Source organism: Tachysurus fulvidraco, chromosome 12 (genome assembly GCF_022655615.1).
Source record: "Tachysurus fulvidraco isolate hzauxx_2018 chromosome 12, HZAU_PFXX_2.0, whole genome shotgun sequence".
Taxonomy (NCBI): Eukaryota; Metazoa; Chordata; class Actinopteri; order Siluriformes; family Bagridae; genus Tachysurus; species Tachysurus fulvidraco.
Genome location: NC_062529.1, coordinates 14,729,570 through 14,734,569, shown reverse-complemented (window position 1 = coordinate 14,734,569; position 5,000 = coordinate 14,729,570). Strand labels below are relative to the sequence as shown.

The 5,000-nt window shown below is 43.2% G+C and overlaps 1 protein-coding gene across 7 annotated transcripts in view; it reads right to left on the bottom strand.

Moving 5' to 3' along the window:
- supt3h (SPT3 homolog, SAGA and STAGA complex component) overlaps nucleotides 1-5,000 on the bottom strand; it is a 99,505-nt gene that overhangs the window by 66,839 nt on the left and 27,666 nt on the right. The window contains exon 1 of one of the 7 annotated variants that reach the window (XM_027172121.2): nucleotides 4,605-4,729. The exons of the other annotated variants lie outside the window; for them this stretch is intronic. The gene's annotated coding sequence lies outside the window, so the exon portion shown is untranslated. Of the gene's footprint in view, nucleotides 1-4,604; nucleotides 4,730-5,000 lie in introns of those variants that run through there. 7 annotated transcript variants of the gene reach the window in all.

Genomic DNA, 5,000 nt, shown 5'->3' with positions numbered 1-5,000 from the left:
TCCAAATCATACTATATCATCCAAATTACTCATAAGATCACTAACTACACTAAATAAATACCTAAATACTAAAGCTCCCTCCTACTATCTACTAGCTTTACACAATACATACCTCACTCCCTCCCTCAATCATAGTATCTCTCTCCTATCTCCCTCCCCTGCCTCCTCCTCCTCCATCTATATATCTCCTCCCTCACCTCTCACTAACGTATATCTCTCTCCCATCTCTCTCTCTCCTCTATATCTGATCCAGATATCTATCTCTCTCTATCTCTCATCTTCCACTCCCCATATCGATTTTTTCCTCCTTTCCTCTCTCTCCCCCCTCTCTCTCCCCCTGCCCCTCTCTCTCTCTCTCTCATCTCTCTCTCCCACTCTCTTCCCCCTCCTCTCCCTCCCTCTCTCTCCCCCTCCCTCCCTCTTCTCTCTATCTCTCTCTCCCCTCCCCTCTCTCACTCACTCTCTCTCTCTCTCTCTCTCTCCTCCCCTCTCTCTCTCTCTCTCTCTCTCTCTCTCTCTCTCTCTCTCTCTCTCTATCTCTCTCTCTCTCCTCCCCACTCTCTCTTTTTTCTCCTTTCTCTCTCTCTCTCTCTCTCTCTCTTCTCTCTCTCTCTCTCTCTCCTCCCTCTCTCCCCCTCCCCCTCTATTTTTTTTCGCTCTCTCTCTCCTCTCTCTCTCCCCTCTCTCTCTCTCTCTCTCTCCCCTCTCTCTCTCTCTCTCTCTCCCCTCTCTCTCTCTCTCCCCTCTCTCTATCTCTCTCTCCCCTCTCTCTATCTTCTCTCTCCCTCTCCTCTCTTCTCTCTCTCTCTCTCTCTCTTCTCTCTCCTTCTCTCTCTCTCTCATAGCGATAGATAGAGCGATCCTCGAAGAGCGAAAGCTATAGATAGATAGAGCGATATATATCATATTAGCGAGATCTGTTGTGTAAAAATAAACTCTTTCTAACATTTCAGAAGAGTCGTTTATTTCAGTTCATTAGGAAAAACAAGCTTGATACTGAGGAGCTGTAAGTGGAAGTTCCCTCCTCTGCTAAGACAAACCACAAGCCAGAGAACAACAGTAACGGCACGGAGCCTGGAGTCTGACGAGAGGGGCAGAATTTTCCCTCTGCGTACTAATTCTAATGAAGCCTAAGGTGGGAGAAAATTGAGCGCAGCCTCGAGTCAGAGGGACGCGCGAGAATCCAGACATTATTTTGGAAACTGGCAACATGGAGAAATGAGAGTAAAGAGCGGCGTATCACTTTCCCTCACTGTAATACAACTTAAAAGCCTGGTGTTTAGATTTAGCAGACAATCCTGATGTTGTTGATTAGATGGTGTGTGGTGGCTGAAGCAGGGCTCCCGTGTGGCTCGGACAGTTTTAAACACTAACTAATATGACACAATCAGCCAGAAGAGCTGTAAAGAGAACAGCAGGTCACTAAGTTTACGCTTTCAGCTGGAAGGAAAAGTAAAGCTCCACATAAAGAGCGCATAGATGATTTATTTTTATTGTTTAGTTGATGTTTAGTTTCTTATTTCTCGTGTACTTCTTGTTATCTGACACTGTTAGTGATAGAGAAATGTTCTCTCCTCTTCCAATGCGCCCTCATGTCCACTTGAGTTTCCTCTCCGGGGGGATTTAATCTCCGGGGATTTAATAAAGTGAATCTCATCTCATCTCCTCTTCAAGTGATCCAAAGACCAACACTGAGTGAAATCACAAGGACAAGGAGTCGGTTATTATTTCACTAAGGATTAGACCGTACACTACAGACAGGTGTTACGCTACGAACACGGCCCCGAAGTTCCTGACGTGTTACAAGACGGTCGTTAAATAACCCGTAAAAACTCCGAGTGTATACAGAAGCTGTTTCTTTCCCTTTACCTCTATTTAAATGACATCGTAAGGTCTTACGTTTAAAACTGACATCATTTGGAGCGTCACTGTGCGCGAGCGCCAGTTTACTAGGCAACTGGACTTGTGATAATTGTCAAAAATGACAGCCTCTTGTCCTTTAATTGCTGTTCTGAACAAGTGGCCTTGCCGCAAGGGAAAAGCCACTGGAGTTGACAAAATCTGTCAAGTATGACCAGGCCTAAGAGGTAGCCCTCTCGCTCTGTGCGTGTGCGTGTGCGTGTGTGGTGCGTGTGTGTGTGTGTGTGTGTGTGTCTTTAAGGTTAATTTAAAATCACTCTTGCACCTGAAGTTCATCTTCACTTTCCACCATGCAGAGAAGAAACAATATTTCTACATTTAACTAAAACCGGTGTAGAAATAAGTATATAAATAAATAATCTTTTTTTTTTTTGCTGCAAAACACCAAACCAAAGAAAAGAAATAAATAAATCAGACAAAAGGGCACCTCTGAGAATGTGATTCATATACAGTCTAAACCTGACCATGAGACACATGGCACACATTTCTAAGCCTGGTTGTATTTTTAAGCTTGAGTGTAGGCAAGTGGTGTGTTTTGTATTGGATAAAATCCTCTGATTACCCCAGAAATGAACACAGCAGACTCACAGTAATTCTTATTTTTGAGCCACCTACCTCTGAAACAGCTCGGTTTGTAAGCAAATAAAGTTGTAATTTGTCCAATAAACACCAATTTCAACATGCTAATTTTGGATTGGACAAAACCTGTCTCTGGCTTCGACTTAAAACATTAAATGGTAAATAACATTTAAAAAAAAAAAAAAAAAAATTCTATGAAAAATGTAGAAGATGAAAGTGTAGAATGTTGTAACTCAAGAAGAGAAGTCAGTAGCCAGAGGAAAGAAACGGTATGCAAGCGTCACTATCTTCTGTTGAGTTTGAACAGTATATTAGACGACACCGTCAGAAAGTGGCCTATAAAGAGAGACGATGTCACGTCTACGCCATAGGGGTGTGTGATTCGGCTGTAACTAGAGTAAAGTCGTCTCAGCGTGGTCATCAGAGCATACTGACCCTTTGAACAGTGCTGTGGCGGCAAAACCCAACAACGCCGGTAATTTGTGTAATCTTTCGGATCACCTAGTGGGAGAGTAATGTCTCCTAGAGGCATTAGTGTGGGTTTTTTGCACAAGCCAGGAATAATGTTCTACTACCATCTAAAGCCCTGTTTATGCCTGTGTGGTCTGCAGTGACGCTCGCCAAGCTAAAAAACCCAGCCTGAAACGGGCACCGCACATTCCGGTTTCTCCTTACACAACCGGCCACGGGAAAGCGGTGCGCCTGCACAGGGACCACCGCAGCTCACCTAAAAACAGCACAGACACCCGACTGCAGCACGGACGCATGCTAAGGAGGAAAATGATCCATATGAAATATCATGCAATAAATGATGAGGTGTCTGAAATCCAGCATGCAGGTGAGGTCTGAGGCAGTGTGTGTGGGCGTGTGGTGTGCGTGTGGTGTGGTGTTTTAACAGAGAAGGAAAGTACAATAGCGCTGCACTGAATGTGATGGATGCTTAATGCACTGCTGAAGGAATATCACTTCACATCACCTGGAGCCTTAAGAGGCAGTTTGTGGCTGAGGCGCTTCCTGTTCTAAAGCCTCGCCACATCCTGTAGAGCCATAAGAGATGAGATTTTTTTTTAAATATTTTTTCTTCTTTAGCACCGCAAGCTCACAATAGCTGAACTTTAGTTAGGAAGACTAAAGGAAAAGGGGAAAGCTAATAGTAAGAGTAATCATTTGACACTTGTGGTCTAGATTAATGCTTCTTGAGCTCTAGAAGCACTTCGCTTGCACAGCTGATGAAGGGACGTTGTCTCGTGAAACCTAGTCAATTCATAATCAATAAAAAGTATACACACACACACACACACACACACACACACACACACACACACACACACACACACACACACCACACACAATATGTGTCTATGGCCGGGGAAACATGAGGATACTATATAATAGTCATATTGTCACAATAAGTGATTGTTTTATTTTTTTATTGGAGATACAAGTATCATTAAATCTTTTTTAAAATGTATCTTTATAGTTCATGTAGAATATGCAGCTTAGGCTATGATTTTCTACATTTATAAAAAAAATCTTTTTTTTTTGCAGCATTACTGTTTTCTTTCTATATCACCTCATCCTGTAGCTTCTGCTTATCATGTTATCATGTATACTTTTGCATATTGTCCAACCCTATACACACACAACACACACACACACACACACACACACACACACACACACACACACACACACACACCACACACACACACACAGCACACACACCACAACAATAGAGAACGCCCTTCGTATTCCCTTCTTGATCAAGGCCTGTACAAAAAAGCAAAGTGTGTGGGTGTGTGACAGGACACTACTTACATTTCCTGTTCCTTATCCTTCTTCCTTAGTCGTCCTGTACAAAATATATATTTTGTACACACACACAAACACACACACCTCACACTCACACGAACACACACACACACACTACCAAAAATCTAATTCTCAACAATACAATTTAAAAATTAGCACCAAGTCTGCTTTGGCCTTGCAACAAACCATAAATCCATTCTGGCTGAATAATACACACTCATACAGGCACCCAGTGTGACCCTGACCAGGAGGAAAAAAACAATGGACATGAATTACTACAGCACATTTTTCACCTGAGCTGAAGACTGTGAGGCTGCTATGAGCCGCTGCCAAAGCTCCAGCCTGCAAGGTGTGTGAGACACGCTGATGAATCACTGCCCGCTAATTCCCACTATGGAGAGCGCTGCAGGAGAGAGCAGGAGAAAGACAGACGTGATTTAACACTGAGCCTACACCGGTCTCCACGCTGTCACTGCACGCAGGGGCAATTATGTAGCGCGCACACACACACAGCAAGCACATTGTTGAGTTATCCATCCATTTAAAGCCCAGAGAAACCAACCCCAGAAAAGGTGAATACAAATAAATATGAAGTGTTTGAGTGATTGAGGAATATCAGTCATGAGTCTGAGCTGCAATTATAAACAAGTGCGCTGATTTGATTGACTGTTAATCATCATCAAAGAGCA